Source organism: Hesperophylax consimilis, chromosome 19 (assembly GCF_061612785.1).
Source record: "Hesperophylax consimilis isolate HC1 chromosome 19, BYU_Hcon_1.0, whole genome shotgun sequence".
NCBI classification, from domain to species: Eukaryota; Metazoa; Arthropoda; class Insecta; order Trichoptera; family Limnephilidae; genus Hesperophylax; species Hesperophylax consimilis.
In genome coordinates this window covers 25,947,590-25,956,622 of record NC_142854.1, presented here as the reverse complement: position 1 = coordinate 25,956,622, position 9,033 = coordinate 25,947,590, and positions in this window count along the sequence as shown.

Here is a 9,033-nt window from a genome sequence, read left to right as displayed (position 1 = left end):
TCCGCCTCTGTCTGTTTGTGCGCTTAGTTCTTCTATACCATGCACGGGTTAAACACTAAATTAACGGATTTTGATAATCTCTTAATAATATAAAGAAAGACGCTATCCGCCTCTGTCTGTTTGTGCGCTTAGTTCTTCTTTACCATGCACGGATTAAACACTAAATTAACGGATTTTGATAATCTCTTAATAATATAAAGAAAGTCGCTATCCGCCTGTCTGTTTGTGCGCTTAGTTCTTCTATACCATGCACGGATTAAACACTAAACTACGTAACGGATTTTGATAATCTCTAAATAATATAAAGAAAGACGCTTTCCGCCTCTGTCTGTTTGTGCGCTTAGTTCTTCTATACCATGCACGGATTAAACACTAAACTACGTAACGGATTTTGATAATCTCTAAATAATATAAAGAAAGACGCTATCCGCCTCTGTCTGTTTGTGCGCTTAGTTCTTCTATACCATGCACGGATTAAACACTAAATTAACGGATTTTGATAATCTCTAAATAATATAAAGAAAGTCGCTATCCGCCTCTGTCTGTTTGTGCGCTTAGTTCTTCTATACCATGCACGGATTAAACACTAAACTACGTAACGGATTTTGATAATCTCTAAATAATATAAAGAAAGACGCTTTCCGCCTCTGTCTGTTTGTGCGCTTAGTTCTTCTATACCATGCACGGGTTAAACACTAAATTAACGGATTTTGATAATCTCTTAATAATATAAAGAAAGACGCTATCCGCCTCTGTCTGTTTGTGCGCTAAGTTCTTCTTTACCATGCACGGATTTAACACTATATTACTTAACGGATTTTGATAATATCCAAATAATATAAAGAAAGTCGCTATCCGCCTCTGTCTGTTTGTGCGCTTAGTTCTTCTATACCATGCTCGGATTAAACACTAAATTAACGGATTTTGATAATATCCAAATAATATAAAGAAAGACGCTATCCGCCTCTGTCTGTTTGTGCGCTTAGTTCTTCTATACCATGCACGGATTAAACACTAAATTACGTAACGGATTTTGATATTCTCTAAATAATATAAAAAAAGTCGCTATCCGCCTCTGTCTGTTTGTGCGCTTAGTTCTTCTATACCATGCACGGATTAAACACTAAACTACGTAACGGATTTTGATAATCTCTAAATAATATAAAGAAAGACGCTTTCCGCCTCTGTCTGTTTGTGCGCTTAGTTCTTCTATACCATGCACGGGTTAAACACTAAATTAACGGATTTTGATAATCTCTTAATAATATAAAGAAAGACGCTATCCGCCTCTGTCTGTTTGTGCGCTTAGTTCTTCTATACCATGCACGGATTAAACACTAAATTAACGGATTTTGATAATCTCTAAATAATATAAAGAAAGTCGCTATCCGCCTCTGTCTGTTTGTGCGCTTAGTTCTTCTATACCATGCACGGGTTAAACACTAAATTAACGGATTTTGATAATCTCTTAATAATATAAAGAAAGACGCTATCCGCCTCTGTCTGTTTGTGCGCTTAGTTCTTCTTTACCATGCACGGATTAAACACTAAATTAACGGATTTTGATAATCTCTTAATAATATAAAGAAAGTCGCTATCCGCCTGTCTGTTTGTGCGCTTAGTTCTTCTATACCATGCACGGATTAAACACTAAACTACGTAACGGATTTTGATAATCTCTAAATAATATAAAGAAAGACGCTTTCCGCCTCTGTCTGTTTGTGCGCTTAGTTCTTCTATACCATGCACGGATTAAACACTAAACTACGTAACGGATTTTGATAATCTCTAAATAATATAAAGAAAGACGCTATCCGCCTCTGTCTGTTTGTGCGCTTAGTTCTTCTATACCATGCACGGATTAAACACTAAATTAACGGATTTTGATAATCTCTAAATAATATAAAGAAAGTCGCTATCCGCCTCTGTCTGTTTGTGCGCATAGTTCTTCTATACCATGCACGGATTAAACACTAAACTACGTAACGGATTTTGATAATCTCTAAATAATATAAAGAAAGACGCTTTCCGCCTCTGTCTGTTTGTGCGCTTAGTTCTTCTATACCATGCACGGGTTAAACACTAAATTAACGGATTTTGATAATCTCTTAATAATATAAAGAAAGACGCTATCCGCCTCTGTCTGTTTGTGCGCTTAGTTCTTCTATACCATGCACGGATTAAACACTAAATTAACGGATTTTGATAATCTCTAAATAATATAAAGAAAGTCGCTATCCGCCTCTGTCTGTTTGTGCGCTTAGTTCTTCTATACCATGCACGGGTTAAACACTAAATTAACGGATTTTGATAATCTCTTAATAATATAAAGAAAGACGCTATCCGCCTCTGTCTGTTTGTGCGCTTAGTTCTTCTTTACCATGCACGGATTAAACACTAAATTAACGGATTTTGATAATCTCTTAATAATATAAAGAAAGTCGCTATCCGCCTGTCTGTTTGTGCGCTTAGTTCTTCTATACCATGCACGGATTAAACACTAAACTACGTAACGGATTTTGATAATCTCTAAATAATATAAAGAAAGACGCTTTCCGCCTCTGTCTGTTTGTGCGCTTAGTTCTTCTATACCATGCACGGATTAAACACTAAACTACGTAACGGATTTTGATAATCTCTAAATAATATAAAGAAAGACGCTATCCGCCTCTGTCTGTTTGTGCGCTTAGTTCTTCTATACCATGCACGGATTAAACACTAAATTAACGGATTTTGATAATCTCTAAATAATATAAAGAAAGACGCTATCCGCCTCTGTCTGTTTGTGCGCTTAGTTCTTCTATACCATGCACGGATTAAACACTAAATTAACGGATTTTGATAATCTCTTAATAATATAAAGAAAGACGCTATCCGCCTCTGTCTGATTGTGCGCTTAGTTCTTCTATACCATACACGGATTAAACACTAAATTAACGGATTTTGATAATCTCTAAATAATATAAAGAAAGACGCTATCCGCCTCTGTCTGTTTGTGCGCTTAGTTCTTCTATACCATGCACGGATTAAACACTAAATTAACGGATTTCGATAATCTCTAAATAAAATAAAGAAAGTCGCTATCCGCCTCTGTCTGTTTGTGCGCTTAGTTCTTCTATACCATGCACGGGTTAAACACTAAATTAACGGATTTTGATAATCTCTTAATAATATAAAGAAAGACGCTATCCGCCTCTGTCTGTTTGTGCGCTTAGTTCTTCTATACCATGCACGGATTAAACACTAAATTAACGGATTTTGATAATCTCTAAATAAAATAAAGAAAGTCGCTATCCGCCTCTGTCTGTTTGTGCGCTTAGTTCTTCTATACCATGCACGGATTAAACACTAAACTACGTAACGGATTTTGATAATCTCTAAATAATATAAAGAAAGACGCTTTCCGCCTCTGTCTGTTTGTGCGCTTAGTTCTTCTATACCATGCACGGGTTAAACACTAAATTAACGGATTTTGATAATCTCTTAATAATATAAAGAAAGACGCTATCCGCCTCTGTCTGTTTGTGCGCTAAGTTCTTCTTTACCATGCACGGATTTAACACTATATTACTTAACGGATTTTGATAATATCCAAATAATATAAAGAAAGTCGCTATCCGCCTCTGTCTGTTTGTGCGCTTAGTTCTTCTATACCATGCTCGGATTAAACACTAAATTAACGGATTTTGATAATATCCAAATAATATAAAGAAAGACGCTATCCGCCTCTGTCTGTTTGTGCGCTTAGTTCTTCTATACCATGCACGGATTAAACACTAAATTACGTAACGGATTTTGATATTCTCTAAATAATATAAAAAAAGTCGCTATCCGCCTCTGTCTGTTTGTGCGCTTAGTTCTTCTATACCATGCACGGATTAAACACTAAACTACGTAACGGATTTTGATAATCTCTAAATAATATAAAGAAAGACGCTTTCCGCCTCTGTCTGTTTGTGCGCTTAGTTCTTCTATACCATGCACGGGTTAAACACTAAATTAACGGATTTTGATAATCTCTTAATAATATAAAGAAAGACGCTATCCGCCTCTGTCTGTTTGTGCGCTTAGTTCTTCTATACCATGCACGGATTAAACACTAAATTAACGGATTTTGATAATCTCTAAATAATATAAAGAAAGTCGCTATCCGCCTCTGTCTGTTTGTGCGCTTAGTTCTTCTATACCATGCACGGGTTAAACACTAAATTAACGGATTTTGATAATCTCTTAATAATATAAAGAAAGACGCTATCCGCCTCTGTCTGTTTGTGCGCTTAGTTCTTCTTTACCATGCACGGATTAAACACTAAATTAACGGATTTTGATAATCTCTTAATAATATAAAGAAAGTCGCTATCCGCCTGTCTGTTTGTGCGCTTAGTTCTTCTATACCATGCACGGATTAAACACTAAACTACGTAACGGATTTTGATAATCTCTAAATAATATAAAGAAAGACGCTTTCCGCCTCTGTCTGTTTGTGCGCTTAGTTCTTCTATACCATGCACGGATTAAACACTAAACTACGTAACGGATTTTGATAATCTCTAAATAATATAAAGAAAGACGCTATCCGCCTCTGTCTGTTTGTGCGCTTAGTTCTTCTATACCATGCACGGATTAAACACTAAATTAACGGATTTTGATAATCTCTAAATAATATAAAGAAAGTCGCTATCCGCCTCTGTCTGTTTGTGCGCTTAGTTCTTCTATACCATGCACGGATTAAACACTAAACTACGTAACGGATTTTGATAATCTCTAAATAATATAAAGAAAGACGCTTTCCGCCTCTGTCTGTTTGTGCGCTTAGTTCTTCTATACCATGCACGGGTTAAACACTAAATTAACGGATTTTGATAATCTCTTAATAATATAAAGAAAGACGCTATCCGCCTCTGTCTGTTTGTGCGCTTAGTTCTTCTATACCATGCACGGATTAAACACTAAATTAACGGATTTTGATAATATCCAAATAATATAAAGAAAGTCGCTATCCGCCTCTGTCTGTTTGTGCGCTTAGTTCTTCTATACCATGCTCGGATTAAACACTAAATTAACGGATTTTGATAATATCCAAATAATATAAAGAAAGACGCTATCCGCCTCTGTCTGTTTGTGCGCTTAGTTCTTCTATACCATGCACGGATTAAACACTAAATTACGTAACGGATTTTGATATTCTCTAAATAATATAAAAAAAGTCGCTATCCGCCTCTGTCTGTTTGTGCGCTTAGTTCTTCTATACCATGCACGGATTAAACACTAAACTACGTAACGGATTTTGATAATCTCTAAATAATATAAAGAAAGACGCTTTCCGCCTCTGTCTGTTTGTGCGCTTAGTTCTTCTATACCACGCACGGGTTAAACACTAAATTAACGGATTTTGATAATCTCTTAATAATATAAAGAAAGACGCTATCCGCCTCTGTCTGTTTGTGCGCTTAGTTCTTCTATACCATGCACGGATTAAACACTAAATTAACGGATTTTGATAATCTCTAAATAATATAAAGAAAGTCGCTATCCGCCTCTGTCTGTTTGTGCGCTTAGTTCTTCTATACCATGCACGGGTTAAACACTAAATTAACGGATTTTGATAATCTCTTAATAATATAAAGAAAGACGCTATCCGCCTCTGTCTGTTTGTGCGCTTAGTTCTTCTTTACCATGCACGGATTAAACACTAAATTAACGGATTTTGATAATCTCTTAATAATATAAAGAAAGTCGCTATCCGCCTCTGTCTGTTTGTGCGCTTAGTTCTTCTATACCATGCACGGATTAAACACTAAACTACGTAACGGATTTTGATAATCTCTAAATAATATAAAGAAAGACGCTTTCCGCCTCTGTCTGTTTGTGCGCTTAGTTCTTCTATACCATGCACGGATTAAACACTAAACTACGTAACGGATTTTGATAATCTCTAAATAATATAAAGAAAGATGCTTTCCGCCTCTGTCTGTTTGTGCGCTTAGTTCTTCTATACCATGCACGGATTAAACACTAAACTACGTAACGGATTTTGATAATCTCTAAATAATATAAAGAAAGTCGCTATCCGCCTCTGTCTGTTTGTGCGCTTAGTTCTTCTATACCATGCACGGGTTAAACACTAAATTAACGGATTTTGATAATCTCTTAATAATATAAAGAAAGACGCTATCCGCCTCTGTCTGTTTGTGCGCTTAGTTCTTCTATACCATGCACGGATTAAACACTAAATTAACGGATTTTGATAATCTCTAAATAATATAAAGAAAGTCGCTATCCGCCTCTGTCTGTTTGTGCGCTTAGTTCTTCTATACCATGCACGGATTAAACACTAAACTACGTAACGGATTTTGATAATCTCTAAATAATATAAAGAAAGACGCTTTCCGCCTCTGTCTGTTTGTGCGCTTAGTTCTTCTTTACCATGCACGGATTAAACACTTAACTACGTAACGGATTTTGATAATCTCTAAATAATATAAAGAAAGACGCTTTCCGCCTCTGTCTGTTTGTGCGCTTAGTTCTTCTATACCATGCACGGATTAAACACTAAATTAACGGATTTTGATAATCTCTAAATAATATAAAGAAAGACGCTATCCGCCTCTGTCTGTTTGTGCGCTTAGTTCTTCTATACCATGCACGGATTAAACACTCAATTAACGGATTTTGATAATCTCTTAGTAATATAAAGAAAGACGCTATCCGCCTCTGTCTGATTGTGCGCTTAGTTCTTCTATACCATGCACGGATTAAACACTAAATTAACGGATTTTGATAATCTCTAAATAATATAAAGAAAGACGCTATCCGCCTCTGTCTGTTTGTGCGCTTAGTTCTTCTATACCATGCACGGATTAAACACTAAATTAACGGATTTCGATAATCTCTAAATAAAATAAAGAAAGTCGCTATCCGCCTCTGTCTGTTTGTGCGCTTAGTTCTTATATACCATGCACGGGTTAAACACTAAATTAACGGATTTTGATAATCTCTTAATAATATAAAGAAAGACGCTATCCGCCTCTGTCTGTTTGTGCGCTTAGTTCTTCTATACCATGCACGGATTAAACACTAAATTAACGGATTTTGATAATCTCTAAATAAAATAAAGAAAGTCGCTATCCGCCTCTGTCTGTTTGTGCGCTTAGTTCTTCTATACCATGCACGGATTAAACACTAAACTACGTAACGGATTTTGATAATCTCTAAATAATATAAAGAAAGACGCTTTCCGCCTCTGTCTGTTTGTGCGCTTAGTTCTTCTATACCATGCACGGGTTAAACACTAAATTAACGGATTTTGATAATCTCTTAATAATATAAAGAAAGACGCTATCCGCCTGTGTCTGTTTGTGCGCTAAGTTCTTCTTTACCATGCACGGATTTAACACTATATTACTTAACGGATTTTGATAATATCCAAATAATATAAAGAAAGTCGCTATCCGCCTCTGTCTGTTTGTGCGCTTAGTTCTTCTATACCATGCTCGGATTAAAAACTAAATTAACGGATTTTGATAATATCCAAATAATATAAAGAAAGACGCTATCCGCCTCTGTCTGTTTGTGCGCTTAGTTCTTCTATACCATGCACGGATTAAACACTAAATTACGTAACGGATTTTGATATTCTCTAAATAATATAAAAAAAGTCGCTATCCGCCTCTGTCTGTTTGTGCGCTTAGTTCTTCTATACCATGCAAGGATTAAACACTAAACTACGTAACGGATTTTGATAATCTCTAAATAATATAAAGAAAGACGCTTTCCGCCTCTGTCTGTTTGTGCGCTTAGTTCTTCTATACCATGCACGGGTTAAACACTAAATTAACGGATTTTGATAATCTCTTAATAATATAAAGAAAGACGCTATCCGCCTCTGTCTGTTTGTGCGCTTAGTTCTTCTATACCATGCACGGATTAAACACTAAATTAACGGATTTTGATAATCTCTAAATAATATAAAGAAAGTCGCTATCCGCCTCTGTCTGTTTGTGCGCTTAGTTCTTCTATACCATGCACGGGTTAAACACTAAATTAACGGATTTTGATAATCTCTTAATAATATAAAGAAAGACGCTATCCGCCTCTGTCTGTTTGTGCGCTTAGTTCTTCTTTACCATGCACGGATTAAACACTAAATTAACGGATTTTGATAATCTCTTAATAATATAAAGAAAGTCGCTATCCGCCTCTGTCTGTTTGTGCGCTTAGTTCTTCTATACCATGCACGGATTAAACACTAAACTACGAAACGGATTTTGATAATCTCTAAATAATATAAAGAAAGACGCTTTCCGCCTCTGTCTGTTTGTGCGCTTAGTTCTTCTATACCATGCACGGATTAAACACTAAACTACGTAACGGATTTTGATAATCTCTAAATAATATAAAGAAAGACGCTATCCGCCTCTGTCTGTTTGTGCGCTTAGTTCTTCTATACCATGCTCGGATTAAACACTAAATTAACGGATTTCAATAATCTCTAAATAAAATAAAGAAAGTCGCTATCCGCCTCTGTCTGTTTGTGCGCTTAGTTCTTCTATACCATGCACGGGTTAAACACTAAATTAACGGATTTTGATAATCTCTAAATAATATAAAGAAAGACGCTTTCCGCCTCTGTCTGTTTGTGGGCTTAGTTCTTCTTTACCATGCACGGATTAAACACTTAACTACGTAACGGATTTTGATAATCTCTAAATAATATAAAGAAAGACGCTTTCCGCCTCTGTCTGTTTGTGCGCTTAGTTCTTCTATACCATGCACGGATTAAACACTAAATTAACAGATTTTGATAATCTCTAAATAATATAAAGAAAGACGCTATCCGCCTCTGTCTGTTTGTGCGCTTAGTTCTTCTATACCATGCACGGATTAACCACTCAATTAACGGATTTTGATAATCTCTTAATAATATAAAGAAAGACGCTATCCGCCTCTGTCTGATTGTGCGCTTAGTTCTTCTATACCATGCACGGATTAAACACTAAATTAACGGATTTTGATAATCTCTAAATAATATAA